The sequence below is a fragment of the Lissotriton helveticus genome, chromosome 1_1 (assembly GCF_964261635.1).
Source record: "Lissotriton helveticus chromosome 1_1, aLisHel1.1, whole genome shotgun sequence".
Lineage (NCBI taxonomy): Eukaryota > Metazoa > Chordata > Amphibia > Caudata > Salamandridae > Lissotriton > Lissotriton helveticus.
The window spans coordinates 10,164,865-10,184,465 of NC_136057.1; the positions used below are offsets into that span (position 1 = coordinate 10,164,865).

A 19,601-nucleotide genomic window follows, 5' to 3' on the forward strand; every position below is an offset into this window, starting at 1 on the left:
GTGATCTGCCTCCTCATGAACTGTCCTATCGTCTTGCTATGCGCAACAATTCATTTATCCGCATGTTACATTACTCACACCAGACCAGCAATGCCACTAATTGTTGGGTGTGTGGTCGACTCCCCCCTTTCCAGACACCGAAGGGAGTTCTGCCACTGTTTCCTTATCCGTTTTCACATAATGGCTCATGTGGAGCCTGGTCCATGTTAACGTCATCTCCAAATGATATGTCCCTTTTGAACAGTACATGTTTTCCAGACAAGCAAGGTCTTCCCCACAGAACAGGATTAGACCTAGAAAATGAAGTTTATAATTTGGGTAATTATTCTTCGAATTTTATGGTCCTGAATGTTCAGTCTGATCCTACTCCAGACTTACCTGCTATTTCAGTACTACCAGTCAAAGGCGAATTATGTGTCAGAAATAATGGTTCCGTACATGTAGGACATAGTGATTGTACTACTATTGTCAAGTATAGTGACAGTGGGAAAACTATTTTCAAAGCTTCACGTCATTCATATTTTGTTTGTGGTCAGACCGCATATGTTCGTCTGCCCCTCGATTGGGAGGGAACCTGTTACATTGCCTTCCTACTGCCACCTGTTTTCCTAGCCCCATCCGATTATCACAGAAACACACATCTAGTACACTTTAGACATAAAAGGGAGATCGAGTCCCCAATTGTCGATCAAACTGAAACTGCTCTAGAACAGTATACAGATTTCAATAAAGGTTTCTTCTTCTTTATAGGACCTGTCCAGAATAGTAAGTTAATCCGTAGATTGACCAGAACCCTCGAAGCAGTAGTGAATGAGACTGCCTCTGCTCTAAGTAACTTAACCGAAGAGCAATCTGCTATGAGATTTGTCGTGCTCCAGAATCGTCTCGTTCTTGACGTCATACTAGCCGATAGAGGAGGAGCATGTAGAGTCATCGGATCTAGTTGCTGCATTTTCATTCCTAATAACGCGCCGTCTGTTTATTCAGCTAATTGCCCATCAGTTACACCAAAATCCAGGCACCTGGACATGGTCCGGTCAAAATCCAGGCACCTGGACATGGTCCGGTTGGTTCTGGAGTATAGTTTCTGCTTGGGGATGGAAAGTATTGTCATTTCTAGGTATTGCAGTAGCGATCATATTCAGTTGCTGCCTCTGTATACAATGTGGCCCTGCGATTTGCGGCATTTGTGCTACCTCTTGTATTCCTAGTCCCAAGTCCCGTCCTAAATCCCGTTCCAAGAAAATTCGAGACGAGCAAATGATACTGTATGAAATGATAGATGGTATCATGAATATTGATGTTCCCTGATGGAAACGTAGTGACAAGGAGGGAATGTGGAAAAGTAAATTTTGCCATGTTCTGTGTCCCTACGTGTTCCTCATCCTATGTTATATGTGCATGATTAATATGCATATGTATCCCCCATGATCAATTAAAGATGCAATTACAGTTGTGTCCATCTCTAGTATGCCAGTTTCCAGTTCTCGTGAAAGCTACGAGTATCAGGCCTATGTAAAGCAACGTTGCCACGTTTCACAGTGTGCACGTTATTTCATTGTAAAGTCCCTGTTTCTAGGCCTCAAAAGGGCCCGGACTCAGATTCAGCTCCTGTCTCCTGAACCCTCTCCGAGGAGCGATACAGCCCCCACCTGTATCCCTGACCCTTCACTTACTTCCTGCCTCACAGTGCCCGGCTCGGCCTGGCTCTGCCTGCCAGTCTGCCAAGAATATGTTATGATTCTAGTTATCAGTCCAGCCCTCCTTCTCTGCATTCCTAAAGTTACTGAATCGCATCAATAGTTTCCGTCATGGTCAAGCCTTTACGTCTCCATGCAAGAGAAATACTGTATTAATGGTCATTTAATATTCCTCAACACACACTACATGTAGAATAATGCATGCACCAGTCTTAGTGTCTGTTAGCCTTTACCCTGATAACTTTTGGATTCTATCAACATGTTCTCTAAACATCAGATACTAGATAGTGTTTAGGTACATGTCGCTCTGACTCTCCAGACTTCAGTCTCTGCTTCTAACGCAGAAGTCATAGCCCCCAGCTTCTCCCTAGTAACACGTCATTGTCAGTTTGCGCGCACCACTAGGTTAGAGGTCCCGGCTCCTTAGGTAGCCCCCTCCATGTTTCCGCCTCATTTGTGACATATTCTGTTACGTTTACATCACATGTCTATGTACACGCCTCTTGTTACACCTACTTTCACCCTTATCTTTCGCGACTGTTACAGGCCCCACCCACTGTTCCGCCTACTGTATGTACTGCAATGCAATTGTTTTAGTATATATACTTGTGTATTGTTATTAAAAGCTAGCGCGCTCATTCCAGATCCTGCCCGACAGCTGTCGGGGCCCCCCTGCTAGCTAGCTGCCATCCTATTCCTGTGCAGGTTGTCCTGTTCCTGTCCTTTATGCTGTATTAAACCTGCAAACTCCTACTACCTCGAATCTTGACTCTTATTTTATTGAGCTATCTGTTATTGTTATCAAAAATAGAGGTATTATTTATTTATTTACCACAGCCGGGCAAGGATCAAACCTTGAATCAAGAGTTTCCTAGATAGGGGCGGGAGTAGTGGGAGGATTTTACGGATGGAACGCCTAAGTCCGAAGCAGGTGCCTGCTGTTTTGGCTGCCTGGGTCTTCATGGACAACTCCGGTTCAAGCCAGACTCCCAAGGTCTTGATTTCTGGTTTCGGGGAGGGCACCTCACCGAAAGCGTCTGGCCAGACCGAAGGTGGGATGGTGGACCATTTCTTGCCCATGAGCATGACTTCGGTTTTCGATCCGTTGAGCTTCAATGATGACTCGCACATCCAGTGGTGGATTTCCTGGAGGCAGTTCAACAGATTGTCCGGGTGATTGTCAAGATGAGAGAGTGAGCCGACCAGTTGCGTGTCGTCCACATAGCTCACTATCTTGATTCCGAAAGGGGAGACGACATCCTCAAGGGGGGCCATATAAGCGTTGAACAAAGTAGGGCTTAATGACGACCCCTGGGGAACTCCACTAGTGAGGGGGAAAGGGGCTGAGCGGGAATTGCCGTCCCATACCTGGAAAGAGCGGCCTGATAGGAGAGATTCTATCCACGCAAGCGCCGTGTCCGCGAGTCCCGCCACGGCCAGCCGGTGGAGTAGGACACGGTGATTCACCGTGTCAAAGGCTGCACTGAGGTCCAGGAGGATCACTGCCACTGACCCTCCTGAATCCAGAATGCACCTAGCCTCCTCGATGACAGCGAGGAGGGCGGTGTCTGTACCGTGGCCAGGGCGGAACCCAGTTTGGGACCGACGTAGAAGGTTGTTTGATTCAAGGAACTGGGACAGTTGGACGTTTACCAGTTTCTCGGCTATTTTGCTGATACTGGGGAGGAGCGAAATTGGCCGATAATTGGCCAAGTCGGAGGGGTCTAGTTGGGGCTTTTTGAGAAGAGCCTTAACTACAGCGCTCTTCCAGCTCGGTGGAACAGAGCCCTGGGATAGCGAGATGTTGATGAGTTCCGTGATGGTGGGGAGGATAGTGGGAACGACTGCTTTCAGGAATCTGATAGGTACGGGGTCAAGGGGGGAGCCGCTATTCAGTTTGGCCAGGGCTGATCCTACTTCGTCCAATGATACTGCCCTAAAGGCAGTGAGTTGTGGGGGCAGTATATTTCCTGTCTGATTGGTGAGTGCGTCAGAGTCCATGTGATTAGGTAGACTAGGAGGCGGGAGGGAGACTAGGATACGGGTGATTTTAGAGTCGAAGTATGTTGCCAGTTCATCGCTTCTGTCCGGCGAAGATGAATTGTAAGAAGGGGGCGCCGGTATTTTCAGCAGTTCTTTGGCGATGAGGTAAGATTCTCTCGCTGAGTTGGTGGCATTCCTTATTCTGGTGTCATAATATGCGGCTTTGGTGCACCTCAAGGCGGCTTTGTAAGATCTCACCGACCTACGGTAGGCGTCCTTGTTAGTATGGAGCCAGTCCCTTCTCCATAGTCGCTCCGTTTTTTTACACTCAATGCGGAGAGTTCTTAGTTCCGGGCTGTACCATGGAGCTGACCCAGTTTTCCCGTTTTTATCCTCACGGGTTTTTATGGGGAGGATGGAGTCGAGGGAGGTGGAGATCCACTCCCTGAACTTTCTGTCCGCGGTGGCTGGGTCCTCCGATGGACTAGGGGTTGCCTGGTCCAGGGCTTTGGCCCAATCCTCAGCCGAAAGTCTGGACCATGCTCTATCCCTAGTATAGGTGGCGGGTTTATGGGGTTTCCTAAAATCCCCTGGTAAGCGGAAGGGGACCAAAAAATGGTCCGTCCACGGGAGGGGGAGGGACTCCTTGGTTTGTAGGGTGTGGAGGTTAGTAAACACAGGGTCTAGTAAATGACCCTTAGTGTGTGTGGCTCCGGAGTTGGTAAGTATGAGGCCATAGGCCGCCAGGTCAGTGATCAAATCGGCTGCCCCAATGTCAAGGGGGTCGTCGAAATGGATGTTTAGGTCTCCTAGTATAGTGAAATTGGAGGTGGAATGGGCCAAAGAAGCTATTGACTCTAAGAGGGCGCTAGCAAACGGGCCATAGTGGCCAGGGGAGCGATAAACTAGGAGGCCTGACAGCGTGCTAGTCGGTGCTAGCTGGATGGTGAAATGAAGGCTTTCAGAGTCCAGGATGTGGGCATCGTAGGTTCTACAGGAAAAATGATTCCTGTAGAGGATGGCCAGTCCGCCTCCTCTGCCAGATGGACGTTGTTGGGACCGGATATTATAGTCCGGGGGAAGGGCTAAGACCACGTCCGAGTCCGAGTGGTCGGTGATCCACGTTTCCGTGAGGAATAGAATGTCTAGTTCGTGGTCTTCTATTAGGTGGTTAATGAGCAGGGCATGCATGGGGAGTGACCTGCAGTTCAATGAGGCAAGTTTAAGGCCCGGGTGAGAGACGCGTGGAATGGATAGTTGTAGCTGGGCTGGGTGGCAAATTGTGCAGCTAGTGAATTGACCGTCTAGGTCATGAACATAGTTGCAGGTGCTGTTGTTGGTGGGTCTGAGACTGAGAAGGTCTCGGCGCGAGTATATTACCCTAGTGGGAGCTTGTTCCGGCAGGGATTGTAGCCCTGAGCCCGTTCGAGCGCGGACCGGCGCAGACGGGTTTGCCTTAAGCGCGCCCTCGGCGCGCAAACGGCGCTCCCGCTGCGCTCGTCCGCTGCGCTTGCGTGGCTGGCACATTTGAAGGGAGGGGAGAGGGCGTGGTCTCACGTGTGGGCGTGTCTCCGCCTTCGAGCCGCGATGGCGGTAGAGGGAAATCCCTGGTGCAGCGATAGGATCCGCTGTGTCAGGGGGTATGCGGGAGATTGCTCGGCGCGGTGGAGAGTGCTAGTGAGAGTGAGTATTTTGTTTTTAAAAAGACAGAAAATACAATTTTAAAAAGGAACAAGTCCTCCGGCTTCCGCCTCAGAGGTCAACACACATTCAAATGGCGCGCTCGTAGTCAGCGCTTAAGAATGCCTGCGGGTGGGCGTGGTCTCACGTGTGGGCGTGTCTCCACCTTCCTCAAGAGAATATGAGTTAAGTAAGATACGAAGGGAGTGAGCAGAACAAAGTCCAGCGAAACAGACAAATCACATCACCGTTGCATATGGTGGAAGCAATATTAAGGCAATGTTGAAATATCCCCAAAAACAGCAAACAATCAATCCCCGCAAAGCTATACAGGGTGAGGATCGCTGGGATTTAGGACCAAGAGTGAGTCAGTGGGTTTACTGTATGCGATCATAAATGCTTAACTAACTATCGCCCTGAGGATTAGCCTTATCTGCTCGTGCCACGCAACCTAGAGGGTGAGCAGGGGTTATTCTTAAGGAGTAGTTCCCTTGCCCCGAAAAGAGGAGAAGGTCCCTGCTTGTCACAAGTGCATACCTGTGCCAACCATAGACCTCCGATTCTAACAAGGATGAAAGAGTAATGATATGACTTAAAGTCTGGAAATTTAAGACCACCAAACTCCTTATCCTTTTTAAGGAAAGACAAGGCGATCCGTGAAGGCTTGTTCTTCCAGAGAAATTTTAGTAAGAGAGAGTCCAAACGTTTAAAATAATAACAAGGTATACGGACAGGTATCATAGAAAATGAATATAAAACGAAAGGAGCCAACATCATTTTAATGGAATCTAATCTACCCCACCACGAAAGAAACAGAGGATGCCATCTGGTAATAGAATCAGTTAATCTTTTAGTTATATAGTCACAATTAGCTTTCAAAATGTCAGAGATAGAAGGAGAGAACCAAAAACCTAAATATTTCACCTTAATCATTTGCCAGGAGAAACCAGTGTGATCAAAGTAATGGCGGTGACATAAAACATTCAGGGGTAAAACTTCACATTTGTCACGGTTGAGGCGATAGCCTGAAATCTGCGAAAAAGCATCAACTTGACACAGGAAGGCAGGGAGGGTGGTGTCGGGGTTGGAACAATATAAAAGGATATTGTCTGCATACACGGATAATTTGACTTGATTAGGGCCGGGATTGAAGCCGGTAATTTGAGAGTCCTGTCGTATTTTCGTAAGAAAGGGCTCCAGTGCTACAATAAACAATAGGGGAGATAAGGGACATCCCTGTCGGACACCTGTGGAGAGGGAGAAATAATCTGAAACTTTCCCGTTGGCAAAAATAGAAGCTCTGGGGCCAGAATATAAAAGAGAAATGAGAGAAATTAATTTAGGGGGAAAGCCAATCCAAGTGAGGGCATGGAACGTAAAGTCCCAACTGATCCTGTCAAACGCCTTTTCGGCATCTAATGTGATGGCCGCAAGAGGGTATTGCAAGGAAGACACTTTACTTAGGACATTAAAGAAGACTCTAGAGTTATCAGAGGACAGACGTCCTTTAACAAAGCCCGATTGTTCAGGGCCAATGAGTTCAGGCAAAATAGGGTCAATTCGCAAAGCAAGTAATTTGGCAAAGCTCTTATAGTCAGTATTTACAAGGGAAATGGGGTGATAATTTTTACAAAGAGAGGGGTCTTTATTCTCTTTAGGAATGAGACAAATCATAGCTTCTTGAAAGGTTCCTTTGGAAGAGCCGTCAGCAATGAATGAATTGAACAAGAGAAGCATATGGGGGGAGTAGAAGTTTTGAAAAATGATCATAAAATTCAATAGAGAAGCCATCTGGGCCAGGGGCCTTACCACGTCTTAAGACTGAAACCGCATGGGAGAGTTCTGTCAGGGTTATATCTGATTCGAGTGAAGTAAAATCCATATAGGAAGAAGAAGGAGAAGCCATCGACTGAAAGTAAGAGGCAAGCTCCCAGGGAAGGGGCTGGGTTTCGGGAGTATATAGAGGTTTGTAGAAGGCCAATAACACATTTAAAGAACCCAGGATCCCGAGCCTTTGCCTTCTTTTATTGCTGATCACAATCAGGCATATTAAAGGGACCTTTCTCAATAAACAGGTCATAACACTTTTACGGAGTTTCAGTAACTTGTATTGCAAAACTGCTCACTAAACTAAAACTTCCAACAAAGAAAATATATTAATCACATAGGTGAAGCCTATGAGATTTACGAATGCTTGTTTCTTCTCGTTCCCTGTCCTTTGTGGTCTGTTTGGTGGGGTGGGGGGTGATGGGTAACTAGTTTCTCTAGTTAAAGTCCGCATAGCCACTACAGTTTCCAGGTCCATGAACGATGTGCTGGCAAGGTTTTTTCTTTTAATTCTTAGACTTGTAGTCCTGTTTGATGAGGGAATAAAGAAGACTACAAATCCCAGAATTCCAAGAAAAAACCTGGATTGGAGTAGTACATCCTGCATGGACCTGGGAAACTAGACAAGGCTGTAGTCTGGAACTTTCCACATGGAATATGTGGGTCCAAGGTTGGGTAGAGCTCTGTGTTATTTAGTTTGTGTACTTCTCTTTTGAATAAACTGGAGTTATGACCAGAACAAGGATCATTCAGTGTTTAAAAATTCCAAAACATGGTTGCATCTTAATGAGGTTATGGGTGCACAGGAGTGAAGTCTTGGTCAGTAAATAATGAGTGGTGCCCGGCCTGACTGATTGAACCGGAGGGAGGTAGGAAAATCATCCTTTTTTGCCGTGAACACCTCACCCCCCTTAATGACTCATTACTGGTGGTGACTGACTCTAACCAGACCCAGTGCTCTGTCCTTAAAAGTATATGGTGTTTGGTATCATTATAAATGACCAAGACACTCTACTGTAGGTCCCTAATATATAATATGGCAGGAAGGTTTAAGGACGTCAGTGGACTCAAAGCACTTACGTGTGCACTACTGCGGTGTCTAGTCTCGTTTTAACCCCTTCGACGCTCATGACGAGCTGAGCTCGTGTTAAAGCCATACCTGCCTTAAAAATAAAACGAGGACCAAATTTTACTTTAGAATTAAAAGTGCTTCCAAAATCCAAAACCTCCTTTTTCTTTCGTTTAAGTCCCCCCCTAAGGCCTGCCCTAGGTGCCCCGAGGGTAGGGAGCCTTGTTATAAAAAGTTAAGACAATATAAAATATGTTTATAAACCGTGGCAGGTAAAAACTGCCAATTTGTTGTACCCCCTTGTGGTGCTGCTAGCTCATTAGGCTAACTTGGAAAGACTTTATTAAACTTTAATAAAGTCTACATTTTTAATAAAGTTATGTGGCAACATAATTCATAGTATCAAAATAATAGTTACAATAAATCGAACGAATTATTATAAATATTATAGGAAAGTAGTTTTAGAAGTTTTTATCCTGAAGTTACTTAAAGATGCCCTGTAGCTGCCTCTTCTTATGGTCAGCCTTTTAACAACTTGAGCAAGCTGCTCCCTGAGTAGATGTGAAGAGGCCTGGGGCTGAAACAATACAGCAATCCAATGGGAGGAGAGCTGTGTGTGGAAAAGCAATGACAAGAAGGGGGCTGGGGAGATAAACTGAACTTCAAAGGGAGAAGAAAAGGTGTCACAGGACCGAGGCCAGCCCCCATTTCCTTGATCCCCAGCCAGATAGGAACCCCCCCTGATTAGATTAGGAGAGGGGCTGCAAGAGGAGTGTAGGAAAAAGATAGTCAGACCTGTGAGCTGGGTTAGCCAGACCGGCACTCTAAGGAGAGAATTCCTCCATTTTGATTTTTGAGGAACCGTACGTTCAAGGACAAAAATATACCACCCTTCCCAGGAAGTGGTCATCACAGGAGGAGGCAACTTGAACCCCATTGGTTGCGGTGCCCCCTCTCTCACCAGCCAAGATTGTGGACTACATATGGATGATCTGCAGGAGCCCCTCAGATCCCAGCCTGACGCAACCGAAGGAGGACTGCTGGAGCCTTGGACTGCACAACAGAGGACTGCACTCAGACAGACTGCACTCAGACGGACTGCACTCAGACGGACTGCACTCAGACGGACTGCACTCAGACGGACTGCACTCAGAAGGACTGCACTCAGAAGGACTGCACTCAGAAGGACTACACTCAGAAGGACTGCACTCAGACGGACTGCACTCAGAAGGACTGTACTCAGAAGGACTGCACCTGCTGGAGCCTTGGACTGCACTCAGAAGGACTGCACTCAGAAGGACTGCACCTGCTGGAGCCTTGGACTGCACTCAAAAGGACTGCACTCAGACGGACCGCACTCAGACGGACTGCACTCAGACGGAATGCACTCAGACGGACTGCACTCAGATGGACTGCACTCAGAAGGACTGCACTCAGAAGGACTGCACCTGCTGGAGCCTTGGACTGCACTCAGATGGACTGCACTCAGATGGACTGCACTCAGAAGGACCGCACTCAGAAGGACTGCCCTCAGAAGGACTGCACTCAGAAGGACTGCCCTCAGAAGGCATGCACTCAGAAGGCATGCACTCAGAAGGACTGCCCTCAGAAGGACTGCACTCAGGACTGCAATCAGACGGACTGCAATCAGAAGGACTGCAATCAGAAGGACTGCACTCAGAAGGACTGCACTCAGAAGGACTGCACTCAGACGGACTGCACTCAGATGGACTGCACTCAGAAGGACTGCACTCAGAAGGACTGCACTCAGAAGGACTGCACTCAGAAGGACTGCACTCAGAAGGACTGCACCTGCTGGAGCCTTGGACTGCACTCAAAAGGACTGCACTCAGAGGGACTGCACTCAGAGGGACTGCACTCAGAGGGACTGCACTCAGAAGGACTGCACTCAGAAGGACTGCACTCAGACGGACTGCACTCAGAAGGACTGCACTCAGAAGGACTGCACTCAGACGGACTGCACTCAGACGGACTGCACTCAGACGGACTGCACTCAGACGGACTGCACTCAGACGGACTGCACTCAGACGGACTGCACTCAGAAGGACTGCACTCAGAAGGACTGCACTCAGAAGGACTGCACTCAGAAGGACTGCACTCAGAAGGACTGCACTCAGAAGGACTGCACTCAGAAGGACTGCACTCAGAAGGACTGCACTCAGAAGGACTGCACTCAGAAGGACTGCACTCAGAAGGACTGCACTCAGAAGGACTGCACTCAGAAGGACTGCACTCAGAAGGACTGCACTCAGAAGGACTGCACTCAGACGGACTGCACTCAGACGGACTGCACTCAGACGGACTGCACTCAGAAGGACTACACTCAGAAGGACTGCACTCAGACGGACTGCACTCAGAAGGACTGCACTCAGAAGGACTGCACCTGCTGGAGCCTTGGACTGCACTCAGAAGGACTGCACTCAGAAGGACTGCACCTGCTGGAGCCTTGGACTGCACTCAAAAGGACTGCACTCAGACGGACCGCACTCAGACGGACTGCACTCAGACGGAATGCACTGAGACGGACTGCACTCAGATGGACTGCACTCAGAAGGACTGCACTCAGAAGGACTGCACCTGCTGGAGCCTTGGACTGCACTGAAAAGGACTGCACTCAGACGGACCGCACTCAGACGGACCGCACTCAGACGGACCGCACTCAGACGGACTGCACTCAGACGGACTGCACTCAGACGGACTGCACTCAGAAGGACCGCACTCAGAAGGACCGCACTCAGAAGGACCGAACTCAGAAGGACCACACTCAGAAGGACCGCACTCAGAAGGACCGCACTCAGAAGGACCGCACTCAGAAGGACTGCACTCAGAAGGACTGCACCTGCTGGAGCCTTGGACTGCACTCAAAAGGACTGCACTCAGACGGACCGCACTCAGAAGGACTGCACTCAGAGAACTGCACTTAGAAGGACTGCACTCAGAAGGACTGCACTCAGACGGACTGCACTCAGACGGACTGCACTCAGACGGACTGCACTCAGACGGACTGCACTCAGAAGGCATGCACTCAGAAGGACTGCACTCAGAAGGACTGCACTCAGATGGACTGCACTCAGATGAACTGCACTCAGAAGGACCGCACTCAGAAGGACTGCCCTCAGAAGGACTGCACTCAGAAGGACTGCCCTCAGAAGGCATGCACTCAGAAGGCATGCACTCAGAAGGACTGCCCTCAGAAGGACTGCACTCAGGACTGCAATCAGACGGACTGCAATCAGACGGACTGCAATCAGAAGGACTGCAATCAGAAGGACTGCACTCAAAAGGACTGCACTCAAAAGGACTGCACTCAAAAGGACTGCACTCAAAAGGACTGCACTCAGAAGGACTGCACTCAGAAGGACTGCACTCAGAAGGACTGCACTCAGAAGGACTGCACTCAGAAGGACTGCACCTGCTGGAGCCTTGGACTGCACTCAAAAGTACTGCACTCAGAGGGACTGCACTCAGAGGGACTGCACTCAGAGGGACTGCACTCAGAGGGACTGCACTCAGAGGGACTGCACTCAGAAGGACTGCACTCAGAAGGACTGCACTCAGAAGGACTGCACTCAGAAGGACTGCACTCAGAAGGACTGCACTCAGAAGGACTGCACTCAGAAGGACTGCACTCAGAAGGACTGCACTCAGAAGGACTGCACTCAGAAGGACTGCACTCAGAAGGACTGCACTCAGAAGGACTGCACTCAGACGCACTCAGACGGACTGCACTCAGAAGGACTGCACTCAGAAGGACTGCACTCAGAAGGACTGCACTCAGAAGGACTGCACTCAGAAGGACTGCACTCAGAAGAACTGCACTCAGATGGACTGCACTCAGACGGACTGCACTCAGAAGGACTGCACCTGCTGGAGCCTTGGACTGCACTCAGAAGGACTGCCCTCAGCCCTCAGAAGGACTGCACTCAGAAGGACTGCACTCAGACGGACTGCACTCAGACGGACTGCACTCAGACGGACTGCACTCAGAAGGACTGCACCTGCTGGAGCCTTGGACTGCACTCAAAAGGACTGCACTCAGAAGGACTGCACTCAGAAGGACTGCACTCAGAAGGACTGCACTCAGACGGACTGCACTCAGACGGACTGCACTCAGACGGACTGCACTCAGACGGACTGCACTCAGACGGACTGCACTCAGAAGGACTGCACCTGCTGGAGCCTTGGACTGCACTCAGACGGACCGCACTCAGACGGACCGCACTCAGACGGACTGCACTCAGACGGACTGCACTCAGACGGACTGCACTCAGACGGACTGCACTCAGAAGGACTGCACTCAGACGGACTGCACTCAGACGGACTGCACTCAGACGGACTGCACTCAGACGGACTGCACTCAGAAGGACTGCACTCAGAAGGACTGCACCTGCTGGAGCCTTGGACTGCACTCAAAAGGACTGTACTCAGACGGACCGCACTCAGACGGACCGCACTCAGACGGACCGCACTCAGACGGACTGCACTCAGACGGACTGCACTCAGATGGACTGCACTCAGAAGGACTGCACTCAGAAGGACTGCACTCAGAAGGACTGCACCTGCTGGAGCCTTGGACTGCACTCAAAAGGACTGCACTCAGACGGACTGCACTCAGACGGACCGCACTCAGACGGACCGCACTCAGACGGACTGCACTCAGACGGACTGCACTCAGACGGACTGCACTCAGACGGACTGCACTCAGACGGACTGCACTCAGACGGACTGCACTCAGACGGACTGCACTCAGAAGGACCGCACTCAGAAGGACCGCACTCAGAAGGTCCGAACTCAGAAGGACCGCACTCAGAAGGACCGCACTCAGAAGGACTGCACTCAGAAGGACCGCACTCAGAAGGACTGCACCTGCTGGAGCCTTGGACTGCACTCAAAAGGACTGCACTCAGACAGACCGCACTCAGAAGGACTGCACTCAGAAGGACTGCACTCAGAAGGACTGCACTCAGAAGGACTGCACTCAGACGGACTGCACTCAGACGGACTGCACTCAGACGGACTGCACTCAGACGGACTGCACTCAGAAGGCATGCACTCAGAAGGACTGCACTCAGAAGGACTGCACTCAGAAGGACTGCACTCAGATGGACTGCACTCAGAAGGACCGCACTCAGAAGGACTGACCTCAGAAGGACTGCACTCAGAAGGACTGCACTCAGAAGGACTGCACTCAGAAGGACTGCACTCAGACGGACTGCAGTCAGACGGACTGCACTCAGACGGACTGCACTCAGACGGACTGCACTCAGACGGACTGCACTCAGAAGGCATGCACTCAGAAGGCATGCACTCAGAAGGACTGCACTCAGAAGGCCTGCACTCAGATGGACTGCACTCAGAAGGACTGCCCTCAGAAGGACTGCACTCAGAAGGACTGCACTCAGGACTGCAATCAGACGGACTGCAATCAGACGGACTGCAATCAGACGGACTGCAATCAGACGGACTGCAATCAGACGGACTGCACTCAGACGGAAAGTACTCAGAAGGACTGCACTCAGAAGGACCGCACTCAGAAGGACCGCACTCAGAAGGACCGCACTCAGAAGGACCGCACTCAGAAGGACCGCACTCAGAAGGACCGCACTCAGAAGGACCGCACTCAGAAGGACCGCACTCAGAAGGACCGCACTCAGACGGACTGCACTCAGACGGACTGCACTCAGACGGACTGCACTCAGAAGGACGGCACTCAGAAGGACGGCACTCAGACGGACTGCACTCAGACGGACTGCACTCAGAAGGACTGCACTCAGATGGACTGCACTCAGACGGACTGCACTCAGAAGGACTGCACCTGCTGGATTCTTGGACTGCACACAGAAGGACTGCACTCAGAAGGACTGCACCTGCTAGAGCCTTGGACTGCACTCAAAAGGACTGCACTCAGAAGGACCGCATTCAGACAGACGGCACTCAGAAGGACTGCACTCAGAAGGACTGCACTCAGAAGGACTGCACTCAGACGGACTGCACTCAGACGGAATGCACTCAGAAGGACTGCACTCAGAAGGACCGCACTCAGAAGGACCGCACTCAGAAGGACCGCACTCAGAAGGACCGCACTCAGGCGGACCGCACTCAGGCGGACCGCACTCAGACGGACCGCACTCAGACGGACCGCACTCAGACGGACCGCACTCAGACGGACCGCACTCAGACGGACTGCACTCAGACGGACTGCACTCAGAAGGACTGCACTCAGAAGGACTGCACTCAGAAGGACTACACTCAGAAGGACTGCTCTCAGACGGATTGCACTCAGAACGACTACACTCAGACGGACTGCACTCAGACGGACTGCACTCAGACAGACTGCACTCAGAAGGACTGCACTCACATGGACTGCACTCACATGGACTGCACTCACATGGACGGCAGTCACATGGACGGCAGTCACATGGACGGCAGTCACATGGACGGCAGTCACATGGACGGCAGTCACATGGACTCCACTCAGAAGGACTGCACCTGCTGCACTTTAAAGGCTCCAGACAAGGACTTTGCCTGTCTTCAAGAATAAGGAGTGGACTTCCTGAGCAGCAACAGGTAGAAAAGTGCTGGAAGAGGTCACCTGCAACACCCACCAAGAGGACAACTAAGCTGACCAGCTTCACCTGAGTTTTCCCAGACTGACCAGATGCATTGTGGGAGTTAGAGACCCAGACCCCTGGAGGCAAACCACAGCTTCTGAACCATTGGCTGGGGCGATGGATCCCTTCTGACTCTCAAAGAACCTTTCAAAAAAAGATTTGAAAGTTTGAGAACTTTTTGTCGACTTTTGTGAAAAAGCTCCAGAAAAAGATGTCGATGTTGAGAGCCAAGCTGCTGCCGCCATCACCGCTATTCAGCCTGACTGCACTGATGTGCCCTGCTGAAGACTCCAGAGCTGCCCATCATCGAAGCTGAGGACAAGGACTTCCTGAGACCCAAAATAAATCACGCTGAAGCAGACTGCCGTTGCCTAAGTGAACTCCGGATTCAAGAGTTGTGTGTCGATTTATTTATTTTATTTATTTATCTTATATAGCGCAAACAGCTACCCAACAAAGGGTTTCCCGGCGCTGTGATTCAGTGGTGAGTAATCGAACAGCTGACTTAGATGTTGAATAGCCAGGTTTTTAAGGCTTTTCTGAATTTGATGTAATTAGCCTCTGAGCGCAGAGCTTGTGGCATGGAATTCCACAAGGAGGGACCAAGGTATGCGAAGGATTTGCCTCCCATGCGTGATAGTTTTATTTTGGGAACAACAAATTTATTCGCTGTTGCAGATCTCAGCGTCCTAGATGGAAGGTAACATTGTACCAGATTTCGTAGGTATTTAGGAGCTTTGTTTGTTGAGATTTTGTGCATGAAGCATAAAGATTTGAATCTAATTCTGTTCTCAATTTTTAACCAGTGTAGTTCACGTATGAGTTTGGTAGTGGGCGCATGGATAGGAATTTTACCTAACAGTCTCGCGGCTGCGTTCTGCACAGTTTGCAGTTTGCGGACTGTAGCTTTGTTGGACCCCAAGTATAACGCATTAGCGTAATCTAACCTTGATGTTATAAGGGCGTTAATGATAGTTTTTTTAGTGTGATCCGGTAACATCCAGCAGATTTTCTTTAGCCACTTCAGGATGACAAAGCAGGTGGCTGATGTTTTAATGGCTTGCTGGTGCATACTAAGTGTGTCATCAACAACAAAGCCTAGGTTCCGGGCCTGGTTGGTTGGCATTGGAGGAGGGCCCATTTCCGAGGGCCAGTGTTGGGGTCCCCAGAGTTCTTTATTTCTTCCCAAAATAATAAGTTCGGTTTTTTCACCGTTTAATTTCAGGAAGTTGTTTTGCATCCATCCAGCGATTTTCGTTAATCCTAGGCTTAATGTGGAAGGACCATTAATGCCTGATGGTGGAAGGGAATAAAGAAGCTGAGAATCATCAGCATAAGAGAACATTATTAAGCCGGCTTCCTCAGCTATTTTTGCAAGTGGGCTCATGTATAAATTAAAAAGTAGTGGACTTAAAATTGAGCCTTGCGGGACTCCATGTTTAAAAGTATAGGTATCAGAACAAGCAGAATTGGAAAAGACTTGAAATGTTCTGTTTTCAACTAGGGATGTAATCCAATTTAAGGCAGAGCCACAGATGCCAAGTGAGTGAAGGGTTTTTATTAGTACCGCATGTGAAACAGTGTCAAATGCGGCACTGAGGTCAAGAAGCACCAGTGCCACTGTTTCACCCCTATCTATCATTGAACGGATATTTTCTGTTACACCTAATAGGGTGGTCTCCGTTGAAAAACCAGCCCGGAAGCCAGATTGATGGGGAGGTAACAGGTCGTGTGTGGTTATAAAATGCGAGAGACAACGGTGGACATGTTTCTCTAGAATTTTGGCAAAAATAGGTAGGAGAGATATTGGTCGAAAATTCGAGGGTACCTTCGGGTCTGCATCAGCTTTTTTTAGCAGAGGATGAATCACTGCATGCTTCCACTCCTGAGGCACACATTCTTCCTTCAAGGAGCTGTTTAAAAGGTCCGTGATAGTGGATAAAGCTTTTTTACTAAGTAATTTTAAGATGGAGCATGGTAGGGGATCATTAGGTGAGCCTGATTTTATCGTGTTTAGAAGTTCAGTGACAGTTTCAACGTTGAGTATAGGCCAGACGCTTAGTGAGGGAGTGGGAGCTTTATCAGAAGTTGTATCTAAAGTAGCCTCTTGGATACATGGTCTGTTAGGACCATGTACGTCACTGTGAACTTCGTCATGATTGTACTGATTTAGTTCGATGGCCTGATAAATGTTATCAACTTTGTCGACAAAAAATGCGGCTAGTTGATTGCATTGTGTTTTATTTAAATCAGGTGGAGTTGGTGAGGTATTTGAGCCGGCTAGCTCTTTAACTGTTTTAAATAGCGTTTTAGATTGATTTAAGGCTTAGATACTGTATATAGGTTTCCCGACTTATGCCCTTATATAGGCACAATTTGCATTGCCCTTATTTAGGCATAGAAATCCAATCCTTATTTAGGCATTAGCCATGCTAGCCAAATACAGGCATTGCCACCTACATCCGCGTCACAACGAGTTCTTGGAAAACCAGACTCCTAACCCTTTAGGACTTCCCCTTGCTTGGATTATTGATTTCTCCAAGAACTCATTTATTATGCATGAACATCTATTCCTTAGGGGTTCAGTCATGACATTCCTCTGCCCGACTTTTACATCAATACTGGCATTCCTAAACACCTTCAAGGTATAAATATACCTTCACTTGCCATGGCAAGTCACGGCTGCATACTTGCACGGCTTGCCACTGCAGGTTCAGAAGGAAGTCAAGTCCCCGCCTGACACACTGACCAGACGCTGTCATCTTCCTCGCAGAGAATCCAGCTCCAGTGTTTCTGACTCCCCTTCGCGTGGTGTTAGAGATCGAGACCCGGAAAGAGATACCAACCCCTCTCATTCTAAGGTATGGAGCAGACTAGAACCTAGAGGGACTTTTGGTAAATCTTGGCAACACCAATCCTAACTATAGCTAAACTAGACTATAGAAAAACAGCACCTACTTTTTACCTCGTACTACACTCCGGTTAGGTACACTGGGGTAGAACTAGCTAGAAGCACTAGACGAGTATTCACATTTTAGCCTGTGTTATTTATGTATGTATTTTTATGAATATATGTCATAGCTACAAACCATGCTATTCCAGTATTATTTTATCTTACTGCCAATGCTGTAAGTATTATACTTCGCATTCTGTCTTACGATTGTAGCAGCTCATATCTCTTGCACGAGAAATAAGACTGTTCAATAAACCCTTTTTATTGAAACGCCAGTCTACCTATTTCTGTGTAAACTCTGTAGAAACGAAGCATGCATGATTGACTGAGTAAAACTGTTATCTATTGTTTCCACGATTCTGAGACTGTCCCGATTCTAAGGGAAACAAAGTTGTCATGTTTATGCGGTTGTCAGAAACTAATCCCTTCTTATTTATTCAAGAAGTTTCTAGTGACCTCTGAATTAGCTGGCACACAAAAGTAATTATTTTTAATGAACTCGATAGAGGCTTACTGACCTCAGTCCTATGCCACAACTATAGTGTATATTATTTCAATGCGCAGGGCCTATCAGGGATATAGGAACTACACTACACAAGGACCTGATGTCAGAGGTTGTGTATTTAAAGTCAGTGTGTGTTGCAAACTGTACGGAATTCTGTGTCATTGTTGTACTATTCATTGTCATGTAAAATCCTGTACACAGTACTTGGTTGGTACTACACGATCCAAAGAATAAGGTCACATATAATGATACTAATTACCGCAGCCCCACATTGACAAGGTAGAGGACTCCTGATGCAGCTTCGAAGCGCATAGGACAGTGATTGCAGACGAAGCATGTACATTGTTTACAAAAATCCCCACCCACCCCGTAACAGCTAAGAGCGAAATCTTGTGGGATTTAGCGATCCCATCTGCCATTTGGGTGTGTTCTTGGCGCGGTCACTTTAGACTGCGCCAGACTGCCAGCACACGCCTACCTGCTCGAGCACTGCGTCGCAAGGGCCTCAAAGCGCTTAATCCTGCTGACTCCGTTGACAGTCTGTAAAGCATCTCCTGAAAACCTGCAAGAGAAAATGAGACAAGAATCAAGAATCGTAAGCACTTACACTACAGACAAGCAGTAACAAAAGGTAAACTAAAAACTCGTTGTGCAGCAGAACAGGTAACGTCCAGCCCAGGTAACAGACTTTTTAGGATTTGATGCCTCATGCTTAAAGACATTAATGCACAAACTAACCCAGCGCTAGAAGACAAACGCATAACTTGTGCATGATAATGGTCGTGGTATAAAGGCATGGGTGTGTTCATGGATGTTTACCTAGATGACAAAAGGTTGCCTGAAGTTGTATAATTCACGCAATAAGAGGTACTCAAAGGGCTGTGCTAAAAAAAATGGAGAAACCCATTACAAACGATTCCTTTCATGCACATATTTTTAGTACCAAGCTCCGGATAGGCTCATGGGTCCAAAATCCAGTGCCTTACTGTGGGAAACTGGCTTATTAGTAGGTGGAGGTATGCACCTTCAGCTAGTAATAATGCCACAATCACTCATCAAATCCAGTCAAGTTAATCCTTGCGCAACTCTAGTAACGTAGCAACGAGCAGTCAGGCTTCATTTTGGAGACAGGCAAGTGTAAAGCATTTAATATCACCAAAACAGTAAAAAAGTAAAAGAAACAACACAATAAAATTCAAACATCAAAATATATAAATAGAGAACAACAAAAATCAAATGTAGGGAACCGGAG

The 19,601-nt window shown here is 48.4% G+C and overlaps 1 protein-coding gene across 1 annotated transcript in view; it reads right to left on the bottom strand.

The window, feature by feature from the left end:
• LOC144810004 (uncharacterized) overlaps window positions 1–19,601 on the bottom strand; it is a 121,824-nt gene that overhangs the window by 48,327 nt on the left and 53,896 nt on the right. The window contains exon 2 of the mRNA XM_078673756.1: window positions 18,828–18,911. The gene's annotated coding sequence lies outside the window, so the exon portion shown is untranslated. The remainder of the gene's footprint in view (window positions 1–18,827; window positions 18,912–19,601) is intronic.